The sequence below is a fragment of the Drosophila gunungcola genome, unplaced genomic scaffold, assembly GCF_025200985.1.
Source record: "Drosophila gunungcola strain Sukarami unplaced genomic scaffold, Dgunungcola_SK_2 000174F, whole genome shotgun sequence".
In the NCBI taxonomy this organism is placed as follows: Eukaryota; Metazoa; Arthropoda; class Insecta; order Diptera; family Drosophilidae; genus Drosophila; species Drosophila gunungcola.
Window position 1 is genome coordinate 45963 of NW_026453335.1, and position 7952 is coordinate 53914.

Sequence of the window (7952 nt, forward strand, 5' to 3'; positions counted from 1 at the left end):
CCCCTACAGTGGGTGCGTTCGGTATATTACTGTCGCAGGGTTTATATACAAAAATGTAAAAACCCTGTTTAAATATGGAGACGCTTTAGGAACAGTTAGGGCCTTTCAAGTAGCTGGGCAAAATTATCCCAAAGCCCTTGCTAGCCTGAAGCGGGTGTACGATAATGATTGTCTTGTTTTTTGACAACATATCGACACTGTTTAATTTACAAGAAATTTCCCAGCCTTCATCTACAGAAAGGTCACATGGTCCAAAAATGCAAATCGAACAGATGCAAAATGTGCAATTCCCCCCAAACACAAATCTCGCGTTGCCACCCCCTTCTCAACCACGCTCATGCAGGAGACTGCATCCACTTCGCATGTTTTACATGCGGCTGCATCGGATGAAGTCATTCTTGCAACTGCTGTTGTGAGCGTTCAAACCAAAAGTAACGAGTTTGTATACAAGAGAGGACGTGTGCATAAGCTTGCGAGGCATTGGTGGAACTAATGCCCAAGTCAGCGGGTGGAGGGTGTCTGAAAATATTCTGTTGGCAGATCCATTCTTCTTCAAGCCCCAAAAATAGATATCTATTGGCCAGATAAAGCAGGGGCCGGAACTCTCCCCATCTTACAAAACAAAAGTTTTGTGCCTCTGAAAATAATGTAAACGCTGAAAAAATGGTACATCTCAGCTGCCAGGAGGAAGCGTTGAAGTCAATTGACACAACCCTGCAGAAAATTTGGTCTGTGGAGGACTTGCCGCCCAAGGCTAAAGTCCATACTCCTGAGCAACAACTCTGTCAACAAAACTTTAGAAAGCTATATAAACTGAACTATTATTTTCCAGGCATTTGTTTTGTGGGCGTTCATCTGGATGCACCTGAGTTTTTCTGTTGTCCGCTACCTGCATTTCATTCATATTGTCGTGTACGTTAAATAAGCTCTAATCCGCAAATATGGAGAATGCTGCAGAGTACCAGAAACTTAAGCGAAGCATGGATGAAGCCCAAGGATCCAGGGAAGGACATCCAAAGTCGACAAATGACATTAGTACAGTTGTGTACAGCGCCGAAGGAGAAGATGTGAGTTTTCCTAGATCCATTACATATTTAATTTGCCTAAACGATTCTGTAATTCAAAAAGCTCACCATTAACTGCGAAGTGGAGTGCAAGTCCTCTGGCCAGCGCGATCAGTCAGGAAGGGTGGTGGAGTTCCTCTTCTCCTGCATCGCTTTGTTCTTGGGTCTGGGCAATGTCTGGCGCTTTCCCTTCATTGCTCTGGAGAACGGGGGAGGAGCTTTTCTGATACCATATGTGATAGTGTTCCTGTTGATCGGCATGCCAGTATACTACCTGGAGGTGATCATTGGCCAGTTTTTCAGTAGTGGTTGCATCAAGGCCTTCGACATGGTTGCTATTATGAAAGGTAAGTTCTAATGTTTTAAATTGTGCTTTCATTTATTTAAAAAAAAATTATTTTTAAAAAATTAATTGATCACATTGAGATTAAATTTTGATAAAATTTAGTCATAAAATTGTTTGAAAAAAATGTATAAATGTGATAATTTGCAAGTGGGGTTATATTTTGTTAAAAATGTTTAAAAACATAAATCTATTATGTATTTAAGTTAAAAAATGATACAATCAGAAACTATTTAACTTAATGGTAAATTAATGATATAAATTAATGGTAAAAAATGATACAAATCAGAAACTATTTAACTTAATGGTAAATTTGTTTAAAACGCTGAAAAAATTTACATTAAGAAATGTAATTTCAATTTCAACAAAATTGAAAAATTACTATGTTGATCATATTGAGATTTAATTTCAATAAAAAGTCATAAAATCGTTAGGAAATAAATAAAAGAAAGTGATAAGAAAGTACAAAAATATAAATTTTTAAAGTTCTAATGATAAAGTTCAAAAATGATAAAATTCACTTTTTCTTAACTTTAGGGTACATTTTTTTAAGCGCTGTTTAAGAATAGTATATTTTAATTTATGTTTAAAACAAAGAAAGAAAACTTAATACTCTTGACAACATTAAAATTATAATTGACTGGCGTATATGTTAAAAACCATTGAAGCTATGATGGTTTGCAGCTCAATTATTTGAGTTGATTTTAATAAAATTAAAAGCGTAGTTCTGAACTGTCAAACTATTAAATAGTGTAGTAGGCTCATACACACACTAACACACATATATTATTATACCGATACTTACACAATACAAATTATTATTGTAGAAGGGCTTGTTCGAGCTCTCTTATGCAAATTATATTTCATTGGGGTAATCAGACTGAATTATCTCCTATGTAAGACTGGAGTTAACAGCAGTAACTTCCCCAGCTTCTCTAAGAGAAACGCGATCGGTCTAAGATGTTTGGAAAAACTTTCGAGTTGGAAATCTCCGGGTTTAGACAAGTATCTGTGAATACTAGTTTATGGTTATTAAAGGCAGAAGAGGCAGAATACAATCTAGGTAGCTTCATATAAGGTCCTTTTACATCTTGATAGTCTAGAAGGTATAGAAGTGTTCAGATTTTTTGGACTATATCTTAAAATCAGAGGCGGATAATAATTCTTTGTCTGTTAGGAACATATTCTTTTATTATTAGTTCATCATGTTCTCCAGAACATTAAATGCTTCTGGACGAAAAGATATTTTAAAAAAGGATATCTTGCAAGCGTCTGAAAATTTAAACTATTAGACTGTAATGTTTAGAAATGGATATTTTTGTTAAATACATTTTATAACATCATCAAATGTGGTTTCGGGGGTAAATCGAAAAACAAAATAATTGTTTCCTATAGGGAACAACTGAAAGTTCCTCCTTACCACCACCAACACCTTGAACACTTTGAACATTTTTACTCCGACTTTCTAATGAAGGGAGTACTTCAGAGTACGCGGTACCATTAGTAACAGCTGGCTGTAAAGTTGTTTTATTTATAATAAGTAAAGAAGCGATAATGTAAATTATACCGTCAAAAAATAAAATAATAAATAAAACCTCAGTCAATTTGACACTGGGGTCAAATCTAAACACAAAAATTATAAACACAAAAACACAAAACTAAAAGAAACTTGTGTAAATGCAAAAGCGGGAGAGCTCGATATAAAATCTATTCTATCGACTGAGCGTGGCTTGTGAAACTGTGTACGTACACAGTTAGTTAAGGCGCAAAACGTAGAGCGGGAGGAAGAGAGCGTAAAATATTACAGAGATTTACTCGTGCAATGTTACAAAAACAAAACACTAGGAATACTGGAAAAGCATGCACAAGAGAGTGAGATTACAACAACAATGCACAGCGGTTAGACAATTTAAAATAAAATGATTAAAACTCTAATAGTGAGTACAGATTTATAAGAAAAGCCTAGATCCAAACACAGACAATATAGTTAGGCTAAGCGTGGTAAAAGAAAATTATTAGTACTTTCAGAAATGAATCAAAACTCGACAAAATCACAGAGCACGAGATAAGCACGGGTGATCACAAGCGACGATAAATCGATTAGGAGGATGTTAGATGCGGGTTGGTCTAAAAAGCACATTAAAAGTCAAGCAGCTTACCAATTTTATGGAGCCAATATCACCTTTGACAAAATTGTGCATAAAAATAGTTCCAAGCATAGTTTTACGATTTACAAGAATAGGCAAGTTAAGCAATAGTTATCTACTAGCAATTCAAACCACCAGAGCGAAAAGAAGAAATTTTTTTTGTAACGACTCAATACAATCAATGTGGGGGGCTGGGGACTCCATACGGGAACGCAGTATTCTAAAAAGGGAAGGACAAGGGAAGTAAATAACAATTTAGTTGTATAAGGATCGTCAAATTCTTTTGAATTTCTATTTGGGTCAAGAAGAACTACTAAATCGTTGACGGAATATATTCGGTCCAGTGGCATATTATGAAGAGCATAGCTTTTGAGTGAAAGAGTAGACTTAAGAGGTTAGATCTCTGAAAACAATCAATATCAGACTGTAAACCGTAACCCGATTGCAAATTATTATAGGATAAACAAAGTTTAACATCATCAGCATTCATTTATACTCGAGAATGTGTTATGACTGAAGGAAGATCATTGATGAGGCACTTTAGATGTTACGTTAATCATATTGGAAACTGCGATTTTAAAAATAACCTTCTGAGTTCTTCCTTTCAGATAACTTGATATCCAAGTTAAAAGAATATTCGAAAACCAGAGCTGATCTAGTTGAAAAAAAGAAGACAATGATGAACAGAATCAAATGACTTACTAAAATCTGTATATACAACATCAGTCTGCATTTTATTATTAAATTTTTTAACATAACAGATGTCAATTCAAGTAAATTCGTGGCAGTAGACCTTCGTTTAACAAAACCATGTTGATAAGGTGATATTAGCGGGAACTCAAATTAGGCAAACGAGAAGTAATAATGCGCTCAAATGCTTAGGGTATAGCAGACAATTAAAATTACCTCTCTAAGTCCCTTCTTATGGACAAACAAAGAAATCTTTCCAGACAGTTGGAAAAACCTATGTTGAGGTAGAGAATTGAAACAGTTTAAGAATAGTTTAGGCAAAAAACTTAAGCACGCACTAAGGAAGACCGTCCGGCCCTGGAGAGTATTTTGGTTGTGTGGTCTTTAAATCCGTTAGAAGAGAACTTTCTGTGAGTACCGGATAGAAGACAAGAATACGCACTATAGGTAGTTTGGAAGAGGGAGAGGTTTTTCGCTTGACATTTACAAAGCTATAAAATTGCGTCGGATTATTTGATGATTCGGTTTTACACCGGTTCAGATACATAGAATACCATTGACTGTTGTTTGCGAACAACTCTGTCAACAACATACTCATAAATTGTCGTCCGGTAGATTTTCGGTTCGTTTGCCGTTCAAATCTGACCCGAATACTCTTGGTTCATCATACGAAGTTGCGAAACGTAGATTTTTGTCGCTAGAAAAAAAAAATTGTTAAAGGACCCTTCGCTGAAGAAGATGTATCTTGAATTCATTGAGGAATATGTTTCAATGGGCCACATGTCCTCCACCAATGACAAAATTCCGAATACTCCGCACTATTTCATCCCACACCAATGCGTTCTACGGCCAAAAAGAATTTCAACTAAGTTGAGAGTAGTTTTCGATGCATCGAGCCGTACTTCCTCGCAGGTAGCGTTGAATGACATCTTGATGGTAGTCCCAACTAGCCAAGAGGACCTGTACTCGACTCTGCTTCGGTTTAAAATGCATAAGTTTGCTCTTGCGGCCGAAGTCAAAATGATGTATCGCCAAGTCAGCACCCTTTTGGGCGATTCGGTGTTTAATGCGGTTAGGAGAGATGAAGTAAGCAAATCATTCAAAAGCCGCAAAGGTTGTTCAGATGATTTTTATGTTGACGATTTGTTGACTGGCGCGGGATGCGTTGAGGACCTGCAAAGTCTTTAGTCGAAGTTTCTTAGGTCTTGCAAGAGTCAGGTTTTGAATTGGCAAAGTTGTCTTCAAACTGCCCAGAGTTATCCAGAGTTGTCCCGATTCAATTACATGGTTTCGCAGACGCTTCCATGCGAGCTTATGGAGCTTTTTTTTTAATATTTGTATTGTTTGTATGGGAGCTTTATGTTATAGTCCTCCGATTTTGATGAAATTTAAACCGTAATTCTGAAATATTTAACAATTAATATATGTCGAAGAACTAAAAAAAAATTAAAAAACAACAAAGCTATTACTTGTATTTCATTTATTTTTCAGATTGTTCGTAATGGTGCTTTATGTTATAGTCTGCCGATCCGGCCCGTTCCGTCTTATGTACTACCTGCAATAGAAAAACAACTTTTGGGAAAGTTTCAGGCAGATAGCTTTAAAACTGAGAGAGACTAGTAAAAACGGACGGACAGACGGACATGGCTAGATCGACTCTCCTAGTGATGCTGATCAAGAATATATATACTTTATAGGGTCGGAAAAGTCTCATTCATTGCGTTGCAAACTTCTGACTGAAATTATAATACCAGTCTCGTTGGAGACGTTTAAAGCGACGCTTCTAAGGTATCGCGATTCGTTCACATAGATCGACAAGTCCCGATTCAATTACATGGTTTCGCAGACGCTTCCATGCGAGCTTATGGAGCTTTTTTTTTTAATATTTGTATTGTTTGTATGGGAGCTTTATGTTATAGTCCTCCGATTTTGATGAAATTTAAACCGTAATTCTGAAATATTTAACCATTAATATATGTCGAAGAACTAAAAAAAAATTAAAAAACAACAAAGCTATTACTTGTATTTCATTTATTTTTCCGATTGTTCGTAATGGTGCTTTATGTTATAGTCTGCCGATCCGGCCCGTTCCGTCTTATGTACTACCTGCAATAGAAAAACAACTTTTGGGAAAGTTTCAGGCAGATAGCTTTAAAACTGAGAGCGACTAGTAGAAACGGACGGACAGATGGACATGGCTAGATCGACTCTCCTAGTGATGCTGATCAAGAATATATACTTTAGGGTCGGAAAGTCTAATTCATTGCGTTGCAAACTTCTGACTGAAATTATAATACCGTCTGCAAGGGTACAAAAATGATACAAATCACAAATTATTACTTAATGGTAAATTTGTATAAAACATACATGAGGAAAAGTTAACTTTAAAAGAATTCGATTCAATTCAACAAAATTGGAATTATTACTATGTTGATTATGATTTAATTTCTATAAAAAAAAGTCATAAAATAGTTTCTAAAAAATACAAGAAAGTGATAAGAAAATATAGATAATATAATTTTTTTAACTGATAAAGTTCAAAAGTGATAAAACTCTGGATACTGATGTGTATATGAAAAGCTTTTTTAAGTAATTAAAAAAAATAAGCGACACATTTTGCAACACAGTGAAAGCATAAGCGTTAAAGGTTTAATAACCATAACCCCCAATTAATATTTTTCAGGCATTGCTTATGGCCAGGTATATTCCACCGCTTTGGCTACCACCTACTATTCCTGTATTATTGCCTGGTGGAATGGGGCAGCTGCTGTGTGGGCACAGGAGAAACAACAGTCAATGATACGTCTATTGGACAGGGTGTGTTCTCCGCGGAGCTGTTCTTCACGTAAGGTTGAAGGAATAAAGTCCCTTTCATAACAATTAACTAACCTCCCATCCTATACAGACAATCAGTACTCAGGGAACCCGAAACTTTGAAGGACAATGGTCTAGGAACTCCAAACTGGGATCTGGTATTGTTTATCTAAGCCACTTGGGTTTTCATCGGAACAATTTTGTCTAAAGGCATTAGGAGCTCAGGCAAAGCTTCTTATATTCTGGCCCTGTTTCCCTATATGATTATGTTAGTCCTTTTGATCCGCGATGTTACGTTGCCAGGAGCCTGGCATGGAATTGTGTATTTCCTAAAGCCACAATGGTCCCATCTTCTAATTTGTTAGCTTAATCGACACGAATAATTTGCGTGTCTGTGTTATTTTAGTTTGCCCTTGCGGCCGACGTTCAAAAAGAAACTTTCAGCTTATAGAATGGAGCGAGATCCTTCCGAGTCCCTGAAAATCTTTAAGTTAAACACAGTTACATGTGGAACTTCGTCAGCACCCTTTTGGCGACTCGGTGTTTAATGCGGCTCGGAGAGATGGCGCAAGCAACTCTTTCAAAAGCCGCAAAGTGTAAGTGCATTTACGTTCGTACTCAAGCTGCTGAAGGTTTGAAATTTTCTTTATTGACCGTCAAATCGAAATCCCCCCAAGACGAAAACTTTGCCTCGCCTTGAGCTGTGTGCAGATCACCTTTTAGCAGATCTCTATAATCGTGTCAGGCCATTTCTAAATTGTCCCTGGCACGCTGGTCATAAACTGCGAAGTGGAGTCCAAGTCCTCTGGCCAATGGGATCATAATAATGTTTTTATTATGTGTTTTGGGAAATCATTGTCTGTCAACATTGATTTTATCTCCTGGGTCGTCTCT

The 7952-nt window shown here is 36.5% G+C and overlaps 1 pseudogene; it reads left to right on the plus strand.

The window, feature by feature from the left end:
- The first annotated feature begins 662 nt into the window (after window positions 1–662).
- On the plus strand, window positions 663–7423 carry LOC128265906 (sodium-dependent nutrient amino acid transporter 1-like; annotated as a pseudogene).
- Window positions 7424–7952: the final 529 nt, after the last annotated feature.